The 17,460-nt window shown below is 44.1% G+C and overlaps 1 non-coding gene across 1 annotated transcript; it reads left to right on the top strand.

Moving 5' to 3' along the window:
- The first annotated feature begins 16,273 nt into the window (after positions 1-16,273).
- Positions 16,274-16,375, top strand: LOC115898431. Its single transcript, XR_004058165.1, has one exon. It is a non-coding gene; the product is annotated as a U6 spliceosomal RNA (small nuclear RNA).
- Positions 16,376-17,460: the final 1,085 nt, after the last annotated feature.

The raw sequence follows: 17,460 nt of genomic DNA, 5'->3' as shown, positions 1-17,460 counted from the left end.
TGAGGCCTGGGGAGCTGGTATGAGGCCAATATCTCTGACTGCAGGTTATTTTAGCTTCTTTACCACAAGCTGATGCATCAGGAAAGTGTCTGGAAAGAGCCACATGGCAGAGCTATGTTTATCTGCTTCAGAACACTTTGGTTCCCCTTGGCTGAAGAATATGACAGTTTTCTCAAGCAGGCAGCCCCTTGGGAGAAAAAAAATGATTATATGGTGAAATGCCAGAGTCCTTCACAATGCCAGAGAGATTGACAGCAATTCTTAGTACTCCTGGAGTATGTGTCATCCCGAGAAAGCATAAATGTATTACAAGCCTCTGGGGGCATCATGAAAGCTTCTCTGGTCATCAATAGTATATGCCTCTTGTCAAGCCCTGAGGCGGAGCAGGGGGCCTAGGTGGGAAGGGGATTCATAATATGTTCTGGAAGAGGAATGTGAAAGAATCTGGGGGTGTTGGGCCTGGAGAGGAGAGGACTTGGTGAGGCGGGGGGTGAGGGGTGGGTTACATGACTGGTTCTTTAAAAATTCAAGGGCTGTGATGTGACAGAGAGAGCAGACTTGTTCCTGGTGGCCCTGCAGGGCAGAGTCAGACCAACGGAGAGAACTTACACGGAGACAGATTCCAGTTCATGAGAAGGGCGAACATGCTACTGATGGAGATGTTGGAAAGTGGGTTGTTAGGGCTGAATCAGTGGGTGGCGAGTTCCCTGTCATTGAAAGAATTAATTACCTGTCATCCCAGCACTTTGGGAGGCAGAAGGGGGAGGATCACTTGAAACCAGGAGTTTGACACCAGCTGGGACAACATAGGGAGACCCCATCTCTATGTGAAAGAAAAAATTAGGAGGGCACGGTGGCACATGCCTGTAGTCCCAGCTACTCAGGAGGCTGAGGCCGGAGGATCACTTGAGCCCAAGAGCTAGAGACTGCAGTGAACTATGATGACGCCACTGCACTCCAGCCTGGGTGAAAGAATGAAACCCTGTCTCTAAAAAAAAAAAATAAGAAATAAAAATAAAGAGCTTAATTATAGACTGGAAAATCACTTGGTAGAAAGGTTGCTGCAGGAAAAGGGAGAAGTGAACTACACACAATCCTGGGTTTAAATACTTGATCTTCCACTTCTGTTTCTTCCACCCCAAGGCTGTGTGATTTGGGGCCAGTCAAGTGACTTTTCTGAACTGGTTTCCTTAATTGTGAATAATGAAAGCCCTGCCTCCCAGGAGTATGACAGATATATGAAGTGAAATATATTCACGAGCAGACTTTGAGAAATGTTGATAATAGTAACAGCATCACCATCGACAAGTTCCACAATAGGACTTCACATTTCTAGGACACTGATTTTGTGTTGGGCACTGTGCTTTGTAAATATCATCTTATCTGACACTTATAATAATCGCATGAGATGGGTACTGTTATTACCCCCATTTAACACATGAGAAAACAGAGGGCTGGAGTGATTGGTCCAAGGTCACACAGCTAAAAAGTGGTGAAGTTGGAATTCCAATCCAGTCTTCCTGGCTCTGGAGTCTAAATGCTTAATTATTCAACTTGCTATAGCTCTTCAAGATCAACACAGAAGGTGCATGTATTAGTTCATTCTCACACTGGTATAAAGAACTACCTGAGACTGGGTAGTTGATGAAGAAAGGTTTATTTGACTTACAGTTCCACAGGCTGTACAGAAGGCACGGCTGGGGAGGCCTCAGAAAACTTACAGTCATGGCGGAAGGCGAAGGGGAAGCAAGCACGTCTTCACATGGTGACAGGAAAGAGAGAGAGTGAGCAAAGGGGGAAGTGCCACACACATGTAAACAACAACAGATTTTGTGACAATGCACTCACTCTCATGAGAACAGCAAGGAGGAAATCTGCCCCTGTGATCAAATTGCCTCCCAACAGGCCCCTCCTCCAGCCCTGAAGATCGTAATTCAACATGAGATTTGGGTGGGGACACAGAACCAAACCATATCCACGCAGGTGTGGTTTCTCTGGATACTCTAAAGAACCAAGGTTTTATTTACAGAGGCACATCATTGTATGGGCAATTGGTTTTGATGAGATTAAGCTTTCTTTTAATATTGTGATTGTAAGCAGACTTTAATTGTGATCCAGTTCATTGATATAGTTTGAATATGTGTCTCTTCTAAATTTCATGTTGAAATGTAATCCCCAATGTTAAAAGTAAAGCCTGGTGGGAGGTGTTTGGGTTACAGGGGTGGATTCCTCATAGCTTGGTGCTGTCCTTACCATGATGGGTGAGTTCTCATGAGATTTGGTCATGGAAAAGTGTGTGGCACCTTCCCCTCTCTCTTGCTCCTGCTATGTGACATGACTACTCCCCTTTGCTGCTTTCTGTCATAAGTAAAAGCTCCCTGAGGCCTCCCCAGAAGGAGTGCAGATGCCAGCACCATGCTTCCTTTATAGCCTGCGGATCCATGAGCCAATTAAACCTCTTGATAAATTACCTAGCTTCATGCATTTCTTTCTACCAATGCAAGAGTGGCCTAATGCATCTACCGAATCCATTGAATCACATGGAATCTGGGCAGGGAAGTGCCTCGCAAGCACTTTGATCTACAAAGCAGTACCTTTCAGGATTTATTTCAGTAATGGGGCACTGAAGAAGCATTAACTCTGTATCATGGCCTGTAGCATGCAAGTAGGACTTGAGAGAGGAGAACAAAGGCAGCTTAAAGTGCAGGTGGAAAAACTGCTTTATAAGAATGATTATTGGCTGGGTGCAGTGGCTCATGTCTGTAATCCCAGCACTTTGGGAGGCCAAGGTGGGCGGATCACCTGCGGTTGGGAGTTCAAGACCAGCCTGACCAAGATGGAGAAACCCCCTCTCTACTAAAAATACAAAATTAGCTGGGTGTGGTGTCGCATGCCTGTAATCCCAGCTACTCGGGAGGCAGAGGCAGGAGAATCGCTTGAACTCAGGAGGCAGAGGTTGTGGTGACCTGAGATCACGCCATTGCACTCCAGCCTGGGCAACAAGAGTGAAACTCCGTCTCAAAAAAAAAAAAAAAAAAAATGATTATTTTAGGCCAGGTGCAGTGGCTCATGCCTGTAATTCCAATATTTTGGGAGGCTGAGGCGGAAGGATTACTTGAACCCAGGAGTTTGAGGGTGCAGTGAGCTATGATTGCACCAGTACTACACTCCAGACTGGGTAACAGAGCAAGACTCTGCCTCAAAAAAAAAAAAAGAATAATTATTTTAGATTTTTAGAGCCTAGTCTAGAGAAATTAGACTTTATAAACACACATACAAATAAAAATGGCAATTTTTTGGGGTGGGGGGTATTAATTTGCGTTTCCTTATATAATGAGGTTTTAGACTATCATAGAATTCCCTGAGTTTGCCCAGCCTCCCTCTCTTCTTTGCTTCCTTCTTAATCTTATGAAAATGCTCAAAGATACACAAAAGTAAAGAGAAAAGTATAATGAACCCAGATAAAGAGTTCCTTTCAATATCTTTTCTTTGGCGTATTTGAAATAATTGCCTATGAAGTTTAGGAAGATTTCATTTTGTGTAAAGTGAAGCATAAACATGTTTTATAAAATTATCCTCAGGAGATATGTACCAGTGATAAAACTGTAAAGATCTTCTCCTAATATAGATCAGTAAATCTAGTAGAATAGCAATATCAGAAAGTTTCTTTCTTTACATCTGCATTTTAAAAATCTGCCCTTCATGAGAATTTGAAGCTAAGGAGAAATGCTAAAATTACTTGTTCAGGCTAATATTTTTGGCCAGTTTGTTATGATAGAAGACATAGGATGCAACTGATCAATTATTTCAGTGAAATAATCACATTGATGGATTTTTTTTTCCCCTGCTAAGTTAACTGATGGCTTCACAGAATCAACCTATCAAGGTTTTTTTTTTTTTTTTTTTTTTTAAATTGAGACTGGGTCTTGCTCTGTTGCCCAGGCTGGAGTGCAGTGGTGCCATCACAGCTCACTGCAGCCTCCAACTTCTAGACTCAAGTGATTCTCCCACCTCAGCCTCCTGAGTAGTTGGGACTATAGGTGTGTGACACTATGCCTGGCCAATTTTTTTTTTCAGAGACGGGGTCTTGCTATGTTGCTTAGGTTGATCTCCAACTTGTGGCCTCAAGGGATCCTCCTGCCTTGGCCTCCCAAAGTGCTGGGATTACAGGAATGAGCCACCATGCTTGGCCAGAATCAAACTTTTAAAGCATGATTTAGAATTTTAGCCCAGTGCTGTATGGACCAGGAAGAGGAAGGAAGACATATTTGGAGCTGGAGGAGGAATGGTTTTTTTTTTTTTTTTGAGACGGAGTCTCGCTGTGTCGCCCAGGCTGGAGTGCAGTGGCCGGATCTCAGCTCACTGCAAGCTCCGCCTCCCGGGTTCACGCCATTCTCCCGCCTCAGCCTCCGAGTAGCTGGGACTACAGGCGCCCGCCACCGCGCCCGGCTAGTTTTTTGTATTTTTAGTAGAGACGGGGTTTCACCGTGTTAGCCAGGGGGGTCTCGATCTCCTGACCTCGTGATCCTCCCGCCTCGGCCTCCCAAAGTGCTGGGATTACAGGCTTGAGCCACCGCGCCCGGCCGAAAAGGAATGTTATGACGGGTTAGTGGTTATCCAGGAGGCTCAGGCAGGGTGAACAGGATAACCTGGCCTTTGGGTCTCCACCTGTGAGGAACTCCAAAGGCAGGAATAAATTTCTGGAGCTTGGCAGATGGTGGTGAAGAGGTGAACGTGACTCGTAGTTGAAGCATTGAGTGTTAAAGTGCTGCTTCTGAGGGGCCACTGGAAGGGGGTGGGAGGCAGAAGATGAGGGGATCAAATCATTCTGTTATAATGACACATGCACATGTATGTTCACCGTAGCACTATTCACAATAGCAAAGACATAATTCAACCTAAATGCCCATCAGTGACAGAGACTGGATAAAGAAAATACGGTACATCTACACCATGGAATACTATGCAGCTATAAAAAAGAACAAGATCATGTCCTTTGCAGGGACATGGATGGAGCTGGAGGCCATTATCCTCAGCAAACTAACACAGGAACAGAAAACCAAATACCGCATATTCTCATTTATAAGTGGAGCTAAATGATGAGAACACATGGACAAATAGAGGGAAATGGCATACACTGGGACCTTTCAGAGGGTGGAGGGTTTGCCCTTCAAGGAGGAGGGAGAGGATTAGGAAAAGTAACTAACGCATACCAGGCTTAATACCTGGATGATGAAATATCTGTACAACAAACCCCCAAGACACAAGTTTACCTATGTCACAAACCCATACTTGTACCCCTGAACTTAAAATAAAGGTTAAGACCGGCCGGGCACGGTGGCTTACACCTGCAATCCCAGCGCTTTGGGAGGCCGAGGCAGGTGGATCACGAGGTCAGGAGATCGAGACCATCCTGGCTAACACGGTGAAACCCTGTCTCTACTAAAAATACCAAAAAAAGCCGGGCATGGTGGCAGGCACCTGTAGTCCCAGCTACTTGGGAGACCGAGGCAGGAGAATGGTGTGAACCCGGGAGGGGGAGTTTGCAGTGAGCTGAGATCGCGCCACTGCACTCCAGCCTGGATGACACAGCGAGATTCCATCTCAAATAAATAAATAAATAAATAAATAAATAAATAAATATAAATAAATCATAAAATAAAATAAAGGTTAAGACCCCTGCTCCACAAAAAACCCCCACAAAGTATTATCAAGAAGGAGAAGGTGGTAAGTTGCAGGGCTCATGCCTGTAATCCCAGCACTTTGGGAGGCTGAGGCGGGCCTCCCAAAGATTGCTTGAGGTCAGGAGTTCGAGACCAGCCTGGGCAATGTGCGAAACCCTGTCTCTACAAAAAAAAATACAAAAATCTTTTAGGCATGTTGGACAAAGGTTCAGGATGAAGTTAGAGAACCAGGTGAAGGTGTCAGAAATCTGTTCTTGGTGTAACTGTTCCCATCGTAGGCTAGGGTCACTGCAAACGTGGAGACACTGAAACAGTGGTAGATTTCACCTCTATGGAACCATCTGGGGGTATTGCATAGAGCATGGTTCTCACACTGCAGACCGTTAAAGCCCCTGGGGAGCTTTTAAAGAACCCCATGCCCAGGCCATGTCAAAACAATTGCGAATCTCTGCAGGGGGCACCCAGGCGTCAGCACTCTAGTTCCCCAGGTGATTTCAATGTGCAGCCACATGAGATGGAGTGGCATAGCATATGAGACCAGGCCTGAAGGCACCTGTTCCGTCCTGGCACTAGCACTTTACGAGTTATGTGATCTTGGACACATTGCTTAACTTCTCTGAGCTTCAGTTGTTCAGCTATAATTTAAAGGGGTTAGACTGGCCAGGTGCGGTGGCTCATGCCTGTAATCCCAGCACTTTGGGAAGCCGAGGTGGGAGGATCACTTGAGCCCAGGAGTTCAAAACCATTGTGGCCAATGTGGTGAAACCTCATCTCTACTAAACATATAAAAATTAGCTGGGTGTGGTGGCGCACACCTGTAATTCCAGCTACTCAGGAGGCTGATTCAGGAGAATGGCTTGAACCTGGGAGGCAGGAGTTGAAGTGAGCCAAGATCGCGCCACTGCATTCCAGTCTGGGTGACAGATTGAGACTCTATCTCAGAAAATAAAAATAAATAAATAAATAAATATGGAGTTAGACTAAACGATCTTATTGGTGGTTTAAAAAAATGGCCACAAAATTCTTTGAGAGGTGGGGTCTCTGCCCCTCCCATGGAATCTGGACTCTGGAACTGCTTGGTCAATAGAAAACGGCAGATGTGATGCTGTTCTGGATTCCAGTATCCGTCTTAAGAAACCGACAGTTTCTACTTCCTGCCTTGTGGGACGCGCTTGCTTCTGGAATGCAGCCACCAGGCTGAGCAGCCCAGGTCACATGGAGAGAATGTGCGCAGAGAGTGACGTTAGTGCAATACCTTCAGATGATATCAGAATTGAGTCATTCTGAGCCTTTGAGCCTTTGTAGCTGATGCCTTGGATAGACACGGTAGAGCAGAGACAAGCTGTCCCCGTGGTGTCCTACCCAAATTCCTCACCCACTGTGTCCCTGAGCAGAATGAACTTGATATTTTTCTTTGTGAAGTTTCTGGGTGGGTAATTAGGCAGCAATGATAATTACGACAATCTTTTAGCCTGCACATTTAAGGAGTATTACAGAGTTATAGTATAGGGAAGTGTTTGAGAGGGTAAACTCTGGAGGCAGACGGTCTAGGTTTAAATCCTGGTGTCATTTTTCTCTAGCTGTGTGACTTTGGATAATTACTTACCCTTTCTTTCTTTGTTTTTGGAGAGACATGATCTTGCTCTGTCACCCAGGCTGGAGTGCGGTGGTGCCATCACTGCTCACTGCAGCCTCCAGCTCCTGGGCTCAAGGGATCTTCCCGCCTCAGTCTCTCAGGCAGCTGGGACTACAGGTACACATCACTATACTCGGCTAATTTTTAAATTTTTCTTTTTGTAGACATGAGGCGGAGGGGGTCTCCTTATGTTGCCCAGGCCGAACTTCTGGCCTCAAACAATCCTCCTGCCTCTGCCTCCCAAAGTGGTGGGATTATAGGTGTGAGCCACAGTACCCAGCACTACCGACCCTTTCTAGGCCTCTCTTTCTCCATCTGAAATGGGATAATAATCATTTAAATCATAGGGTTGTTGTGAGGATTAAATAACTTAATATTAAGATGTTAATATTTAATACTTAATCTGGGACTTAAGGAGTGAGTCTGCAGTGATTCTGAGAATGATGGTGATAAAGAAGGTGGCTTAGCCTTGTGTGCTCTGTAGCTTGCAAGATGCTTGGGGGTGGCCTGGGGTGGTGGGGGCTGCTGCATAAACTGAGCGTGATGAGCATTTGCCCGGTGCGTGTTCCATGTTGCGAAGTACATCCAGAGATACACATTGTTCTTAACGATTCAGCAGGTGTTCAAAGGCACCTTGGGAGTGTGTAGCATGTCTCTGGACCTGTCACTGTCACATTGCTCAGAAATTGGATTCTGCAGAGTGGAAACATGTGGCTTGTTGGCAAGGTGACTGGTTCAGAGCAGGGACATTCCCAGGCTGAGAGAGAGCACCTTGTCCATTGGGTTACAGCCCGCATAAAAACCTGTTTGTGTGTGCGTGCGCGCGCACGTGTGTGTGTGTGTGTGGGTGTGTTTGATATGGAGTCTCGCTCTTTTGCCCAGGCTGGAGTGCAGTGGTGCGATCTCAGTGCACTGCAACATCCACCTCTTGGGTTCCAGCGATTCTCCTGCCTCAGCCTCCCGATTAATTGGTGTTTGCGTTTTTTTCTGGATGCTCTGAGACTTCAGGTCACCGTGAGTGGTGAGGGGAGGATGGCTCCAGCTGCACTCCTTTCTTGTGCGCCCTGGCTGCTAAAATCAAGCATCAGACCCACAAAGTGTGGGAAATGCTGGACCTGGTGGAGGAGAGAGGCCACACAGACCGAGCGCTTCTGACTTTGGTCTTTTTTGCCTCCACATGGATGGAGACCAGGGAGAGGGTTTGTCTGTACTTCTGCATTTGAGGTCATCAATCTCCATTTGAAAACCAGAAGTGGGCTGGGCTCTGTGGCTCACGCCTGTAATCTCAGCACTTTGGGAGGATCAGGAGGGCAGATTACCTGAGGTCAGGAGTTCGAGACCAGCCTGGCCAACATGGTGAAACCCCATCTCCACTAAAAATACAAAAAGCAGCCGGAGATGGCAGTGGACCTCTGTGATCCCAGCTACTTGGGAGGCTGAGGCAGGAGAATCGCTTGAACCTGGGAGTTAGAGGTTGCAGTGAGCCGAGGTCACGTCACACTGCACTCCAGCCCGGGTGACAGAGTGAGACTCTGTCTCAAAACAAAACGCAAAACCAAAAAACCCGAAAACAATCTGTCTTTTTGAGCTCCAGTCAGGAGAGACATAGATAAAAAATAAAATGTAGTTTATTAGTGATAACTGCTGTGTAGAAAATAAAGCAGGGAAGAAAGATGGACACTTACAGAGTGCGGGACTCTTTGAGTTTTAAATACCACGCAGGGAAGACCCTGCTGAGAGGGTGACATTTGAATCAAGCCTTGAAAGAGGTGAATAAGTGAGCCATGAAGCTGCCTGGGGGACAAGCCTTCCAGGTAAATGCTAGCAGCCCAGGTAACTGCCTGGGGAGGGCACGCAGTGTGTTGGAGAAAATAGCAAGGAGGCCAGTGTCGCTGGCCTGGCACAGGTGAGGGGGAGAGGAATGGGAATGAGGAAACTGTGACTTCAGGACCAGATCATCTACCACCTTGTGGGTCATTCCAAGGACTGTGGCTTTTACTCTCAGTGAAATGGGAAGACCATGGAAGGTTTAGAGCAGCGGAGAGATAGGATCCCATTGAATTTGTAAAAATTAAATCAAAAAATTAAAAACACAGCACGCTGGGAGGCTGAGGCGGTTGGATCAGGAGGTCAAGAGGTCGAGACCATCCTGGCCAGCATGGTGAAACCCCGTCTCCACTAAAAATACAAAAATTAGCCAGGCGTGGTGGTGGGTGCCTGTAATGCCAGCTGCTTGGGAGGCTGAGGCAGGAGAATGGCGTAAACCCAGGAGGCGGAGGTTGCAGTGAGCCGAGATCTCGCTACTGCACTCTAGCCTGGCAACAGTGCGAGACTCTGTTCTCAAAAAATAAATAAATAAATAAATAAAAAATAAAACAGCTTTGTTGAGACAAAAGTGACATAGGGTAAATGGCACTTATTTATTTCCTTTTTTAAGTTGTAGATCTTTTTTACGCTATAGATTTAATGGATATAACTTGACGTGTTTGGAGAAAAGTTTACACCTGTGAAGCCATGAAACCATCATAAAAATCAATGCTGTCAACGTATCCATCACCTCCAATAAGTTTTCCCTCACCTCCCCTTCCCTGCCCTGCCCCACTGTAGCTATACACATTTCAAGTGTGCAATGTGGTAATTTAAAAAATGTGTAGGCTGGTTGTGATGGCTCATGCCTGTAATCTCAGCACTTTGGGAGGCCAAGGTGGGCGGATCGCTTGAGGCCAGGAGTTTGAGATCAGCCTGGGCAACATGGTAAAACCCCGTCTCTACTAAAAACAATATAAAAATTACCTAGGTATGGTGGCATGTGGCTGTAATCCCAGCTACCTGGGAGACCGAGGCAGGAGAATTACTTGAACTCTGGAGATGGAGGCTGCAGCGAGCCAAGATGTCACCACTGCACTCCAGCCTGGGCGATAGAGTGAGACCCTGTCTCAAAACAAAAACAACACAAAAAATTTAATTGTGGTAAAATACACATAACAAAATTTACCATCTTTGCCGTATTTTAGTGTGTGGTTCATTAGCATTAAGACCATTCACATTGTTGAGTAACCAAACTTCAGAACTTCATCTTGCAAAACAGAAACTCTATGCCCATTAAACAACTCCCCATTGTCCCCTCCCCCAGCCCCTGGCAACCATCATGTAACTTTCTGTCTCTATGAGTTTTTTTTTTTTTTGAAACAAAGTCTTGCTCTATTGCCCAGGCTGGAGTACAGTGGTGTGGTCTCAGCTCACTGCAACTTCTGCCTCCCAGGCTCAAGTAATTTCTTCCTCAGCCTCCTGAGTAGCTTGGATTACAGGCATGGGCCACTATGACTAACTAGTTTTTGTATTTTTAGTAGAGATGGGGCTTCACCATGTTGGCCAGGCAGGTCTCAAACTCCTGACCTCAAGTGATCTGCCCACTTTGGCTTCCCAAAGTGCTGGAATTACAGGCATGAGCCACAGTGCCTGGCCTCTCTCTGTGAATTTGACCACACTAAGTACCTTGTATGAATGGAATAATCCAATACTTGTCTTTTTTTTTTTTTTTGAGACCGAGTGTTGTCCAGGCTGGAGTGCAGTGGTGTGATCTCGGCTCACTGCAACCTCTACCTCCCAGGTTTAAGTGATTCTCATGCCTTAGCTTCCTGAGTAGCTGGGATTACAGGCACACGCCACCATGCCTGTCTAATTTTTTGAGACAGGGTTTCACCATATTGGCCAGGCTGGTCTCCAACTCCTCACCTCAAGTGATCTGCCTGCCTCAGCCTCCCAAAGTGCTAGGATTACAGGTGTGAGCCACCACACCGGGCCCAATACTTGTCTTTTGATGACTGGCTTATATCACAAAACATAATGTCCTCAAAGTTCATCTGTGTTGTATCATGTGACAGGATTTTCCTTCCATTGTAATATATACACCACATTTTAAACTCCATTCATCTCTCAATAGACCTTGGGTTGCTTTGTCTTTTTGGCAATTATGAATAACGCTGCTGTGAATATGGGTTTATAAATATCTCTTGGAGATCCTGCCGTCAATTCTTTTGGGTATATACCCAGAAATAGAATTGCTGGATCATATGGTAACGCTATTTTAAAGTTTTTGAGGAGTGGCCATACTGTTTTCTGTAGCAGCCGCACCATTTTGTATTCCACCAAGAGGTATAAGGGTCCCAGTTTCTTCGCATCTTTGCCAACACTTGTCATTCTTCTCTTCTCTTCTCTGCACTCCAGTCTGGATTACAGAGTGAGACCCTGTACAAAAAGAAAAGAAGAAAAGAAAAGAAAAGAAAGAAAAGAAAAGACAAAGAGAAAGAGAAAGAAAGAAAGGAAGAAAGAAAGAGGGAAAAAAAGAAAGAAAGAAAAAGAAAGAAAGAAAGGAAGGAAGGAAGGAAGGAAGGAAGGAAGGAAGGAAGGAAGGAAGAAAGGAAGAAAGAAAGAAAAAGAGAAAGAAAGAAAGAGGGAAAGAAAGAAAGAATCAGGCAAGAGATGATGATGGCTTGGACCAGGGTGGTTGTAGCAGAGGTGATGAGAAGACGAGGGATTTGGGGGTATCTTGAATCTAGGACCAATGGGATTTTCTGATGGATTGGATGTGAGATGTAAAACAAGGAGAGAAAGTAAAGAGACTCCAGCAGAAGAGTTGAAAGGATGCCTTACATGAGACTGGAAGGCAGTGGGCAGGACAGGTGAGAGCAAAGACCTGGAGCCCTGTGTTTGACCTATTAGGTTTGAGATGCCTATTGACATCCCAAGTGGAAGAGGCATTTGGACATATGAATCTGAGCTCAGTGTGATTCAGCCTCTGGTCACGCTAGGTTCTATGTTATCTTCTGGTATTTCTCTTCTGGATTTATATCCTCTGCTGAACTTGTCACTTCCTTTATTGGAGCCATATACTTACTAACTGCACACATTCTGAGTCATGTAGGCAGTTGTCAGGACTTGAGCTCAACTTGGATCAGCTATGTTTCCGTCTCTCGGCTACTCGTATCCCGATTTGTCCTTCACAAGCCGGTAACAATGCAGGAGCCGCCGGTGAAGTCACTTTCCATGCATGGCTTTGGACTGGGTAGAGATTTTCAAGCTTTGCTGACTTTTGGGAAGAAAAAGCCTAAGGCTGCCTTTAGGTTCATCTCTCATTATCCTGAAGCCTGTCCCTCTGGTGATTTGCATTTTTCTCCATTTGTAGATTTAAATGAATCTGGCGATAATGCTGTCTGCTGTTCAACTCTTCTGCCTGTTGACCAAATCACACAAGGGAGGCTTAACCACCCGGTCCTGGTCCTGCAGGTCAAAGCAGCTTCCTGGAAGGTTACTGTTTTTGTTGTTGTTGTTGTTTGTTTGTTTTTAATTTAGTATTTCTTTTTTCAAATTTTCTATTTTCATAGGTTATTGGGGAACAGGTGGTATTTGGTTACATAAGTTCTTTAGTGGTGATTTGTGAGATTTTGGTGCACCCATCACCTGAGCAGTATACATGAACCCGATTTGTAGTCTTTTGACCCTCACCCCCTTCCCATCCTTTCCCCCGAGTCCCCAAAGTCCATTGTGTCATTCTTATGCCTTTGCATCCTCATAGCTTAGCTCCCACTTATGAGTGAGAACATACGATGTTTGGTTTCCCATTTCTGAGTTACTTCACTTAGTATAATAGTCTCCAATTCCATCCAAGTTGCTGCAAATGCCATTAATTCATTCCTTTTTATGGCTGAGTAGTATTCCATCGTATATATGTACTACAGTGTCTTTATCCACTCGTTAATTGATGGGCATTTGGGTTGGTTCCACGTTTTTGCAATTGCAAATTGTACTGCTGTAAACATGTGTGTGCAAGTATCTTTTTTGTATAATGACTTTGTTTCCTCTGGGTAGATGCCCAGTAGTGGGATTGCTGGATCAAATAGTAGTTCTACATTTAGTTTTTATTTTATTTATTTATTTTTTATTTTTTATTTTTTATTTTTTATTATACTTTAAGTTCTAGGGTACATGTGCATAACGTGCAGGTTTGTTACATATGTATACTTATGCCATGTTGGTGTGCTGCACCCATCAACTCGTCAGCACCCATCAATTCATCATTTATATCATGTATAACTCCCCAATGCAATCCCTCCCTCCTCCCCCCTCCCCCCTCCCCCCTCCCCATGATAGGCCCCAGTGCGTGATGTTCCCCTTCCCGAGTCCAAGTGATCTCATTGTTCAGTTCCCACCTATGAGTGAGAACATGCGGTGTTTGGTTTTCTCTTCTTGTGATAGTTTGCTAAGAATGATGGTTTCCAGCTGCATCCATGTCCCTACAAAGGACGCAAACTCATCCTTTTTTATGGCTGCATAGTATTCCATGGTGTATATGTGCCACATTTTCTTAAAGGATTCTCCATACTATTTCTGGAAGGTTACTGTTCATCCAGATCAAACTTGGGTCAATTTCCCAACTGTGCAGAGATTTGTTTTGCGTTTTGAGTATTGGGTTTAAGAAAAAGACTTCATCTTTTTTTTTTTTTTTTTTTTTTTTTTTTTTTTTGAGACAGGGTCTTGCTGGAGTGCAGTGGCACAATCATAGCTCAAAGCAACCTAGAACTCCTGGTCTCAAGCAATCCTTCCATCTCAGCTTCCCCAGTAGTTGGGACTACAGGCATGCACCACCATGCCTGGCCAAGGAAAAGACTTCATCTTTAAGGAAGATCGAATAACCAGTCCTGGTATATTATTGAGGCCAATAAATGCCTCTTTGGTCCTCTAGGTAAGTGAAGCAGTGCCATCAGCTGGCTGGTCCCACACACCACATGGTGTCCCCAGGTGGGATGTATGCTGAGTTTATTATTTCAAATATCTTAGATGCAGAGTTCCCAGATGTAATATTAGGCTGCCCAGAAGGTGCCAATTCATTAGAGTAGCTTTCGGTATATTTTAATTTTGTTTCCCACCAGATCTCTACTTGTACTAAAACCAAAATAATTCCAAAAGGAAAAGTGATTTATATACCTCCCTTGTTCATGCAATGGCGATTTTCATTATTCCTTTCTCCTTCTGGTTAATTGTCCACTTCTCATCATGTTTACATTGTTGTAAATCATTGTGTTTATGCATTTGAAGTGATACCCATTTTGTATTATCATTATTCTTTTTTTTTTTCTTTTGAGACAGGGTCTTGCTCTGTTGCCCAGGCTGGAGTATAGTGGTGGTGTGAGCTCTGCTTACTGCAGCCTGGATCTCCTGGGCTCAGTCATCCCTCCCACCAGCTGGGACAACAAGCATGTGCCGTCACACCCAGCTTGCCGTCGTATTTTTGTAGAGATAGGGTTTTACCATGTTGCCCAGGCTCGTCTCAAGTGATCTGCCTGCCTTGGTCTCCCAAAGTGCTGGGATTACATGCGTGAGCCACCGTGTCCAGCCTGAAGAGCTTTACTTAATCCTCATAATCACTCTTTAGGTACTGTCATTAGCCCCATTTTACAGATGAAGAAATTGAAGCATATATATATACACACACACATATATATATACACACACACATATATACACACATATATGTATATACCCACATATACACATATATGTATATATACCCACATATACACATATATGTATATATCCACATACATACACAAATATATGTGTATAGATACACACATACATAGACATATGTGTGTATATATACATATATAGACATATGTGTGTATATACATATATATACCCACACATAAAAATACATAAATATATACACATATATGTACATTTATTTTTCTTGTTAGAAATGACTTTGCAAAAAGCATCTCATGTAGTTTTTTTTTTTAATCTTTAAAAATTCCTTAGGATAAAGGGATATTATGAAATTTTGAGATCATCCCTGATGTCCAATAGTGTATAAGTCAACTCACTTTACCACAGTGTTGTAATACCAGGTAACTCTTAAAATTCTCCTAATGTAGGGGGCCGGGCATGGTGGCTCATGCCTGTAATCCCAGCACTTTAAGAGGCTGAGTGGGGTGGATCACTTGAGGTGAGGAGTTTGAGACCAGCCTGGCCAGCATGGCAGGACACCGTCTCTACTAAAAATACAAAAATTTGCCAGGCATGGTGGTGCACACTTGTAATCCCAGCTACTTGGAAGGCTGAGACATGAGAATCACTGGACCCTGGGAGGTGGAGGGTGAAGTGAGCTGAGATTACACCACTGCACTCCAGCCTGGGTGACAGAGCGAGAGACTCTGTCTCAAAAAACAACAACAACAACAACAACAACAACAACAACAACAAAAAACCCAATTATCTTAATGTAGTGGGTGTAAGATGCTCCCACACTGTGCTAGTGAGTATTTATTTGATCACAGCAAAGTTGAACATTTTTTCACATGCTTGTTTACTAATAGCATCTCTTTTTTTCATGAATTACCTTCTCAAGTTCTTTGCCAGTTTACATATTGGAGACTTATTTATTTATTTTGTATCAACATGCATAAGTTCTTTTTTTTTTTTTTTGAGATGGAGTTTCATTCTTGTTGCCTGGGCTAGGGTGGAACGGCGTGATCTTGGCTCACTGCAACCTCTGCCTTCCGGGTTCGAGCAATTCTCCTGCCTCAGCCTCCCAAGTAGCTGGGATTACAGATGCCCCCACCACACCCAGCTAATTTTTTTAGTATTTTAAGTAGAGATGGGGTTTCACCATGTTGGCCAGGCTGGTCCCCAACTCCTGACCTCAGGTGATCCACCTACCTCAGCATCCCAAAATGCTGGGATTACAGGAGTGAGCCACCGTGCCTGGCCCGACATGTGTAAATTCTTTACGTAACACAGAACTTTTTGTTATATTTGCTGTGAACATTTGCTCCAGATAGTTTCCCTTTGATTTTAGCTTTGGAAGTTTTGTCAAGTGGTTGTTTACTCTGATAACATACAAACCATCCATCCTCTGTGGTTTCTTTCAATTTAACTTGTAAAGTTATCACCCTTTGTGCTTGCGTTAGCAGCACATATACTGAAGTTGAGACAGTACAGTGGAGATTTGCATGGCCCTTGCATCAGGATGACATAGATTTATAAAGTCCATATTTTTTGTAGTATAAGAATATAGGCCAGGCTCAGTGGCTCACACCTGTAATCCCAGCACTTTAGGATGCCAAGGCTGGTGGATCACCTGAGGTCAGCAGTTTGAGACCAGCCTGGCCAACATTGTGAAACTCTGTCTCTACTAAAAATACAAAAATTAGCTGGGCGTGGTGGTGAGCGCCTGTAATCCCAGCTGCTCAGGAGGCTGAGGTGAGAGAATTGCTTGAACCTGGGAGGCAGAAGTTGCAGTGAGCCAAGATCGTGCCATTGCACTCCAGCCTGGGCAACAAGAGAGAAATTCCGTCTTAAAAAAAAAATAAAAATTAGATCTCAGGGAAGCTGTTACAACACCCTCCTCCCCACAAAAAAACTTATCAGCCCTGTGAAGATAGCAGTATAGTAAAACAAGTTCCTTTTTAGAGGTGAGAATTTTCTTCAAGATTTTCCTATCCCTATTCATGTTATCTGTGCCTATAATTTTCTGTTTGTATATTTTATCTTTATCAGGGTTTGAGAAGAAGTTCATGCTTGCTGAATAGACATAAAGGAACTCATCTCTTTGTATGTGTATATATACATATATATACTTTTTTTTTTTTTAAGACAAGATCTCACTCTGTTACCCAGGCTGGAGTTCAGTGGTGCGAATACAGCTCATGCAGCCTCAATCTTTCAGGCTCAAGTGATCCTCCTATCTCAGCCTCCCAAGTATCTGAGACTACAGGCACATATACCCTATGCCCGGTTAATTTTTGTGTTTTTAGTAGAGACAGAATTTTGCCACGTTGCCCAGGCTGGTCTCAAATGCCTGAGCTCAAGCAATCCGCCTACCTGGGCCTCCCAAAGTGCTAGGATTATAAGTGTGAGCCACCACACCAGGCCCACTCTGTATGTTATACAACATGAAAATTATCTGTTTCTTAAACATACAAAAATTGCCCTGGTGGAAATAATGAGACCAACTGCAGTTTGGGGACTGTTATTGGATGATTTTCTCAATTTTTTTCTCAGTTGTTGTTCTGTTTGGATTTATACTTGTATTATTTTTAGTAATCTATATCTTTCTAGAAATTTTTCGTTGAGGATTTCAGT

The sequence above is a fragment of the Rhinopithecus roxellana genome, chromosome 6 (assembly GCF_007565055.1).
Source record: "Rhinopithecus roxellana isolate Shanxi Qingling chromosome 6, ASM756505v1, whole genome shotgun sequence".
NCBI classification, from domain to species: Eukaryota; Metazoa; Chordata; class Mammalia; order Primates; family Cercopithecidae; genus Rhinopithecus; species Rhinopithecus roxellana.
Note: the sequence above shows the minus strand (reverse complement) of the source record. Positions and strands in the feature narration are given on the sequence as shown.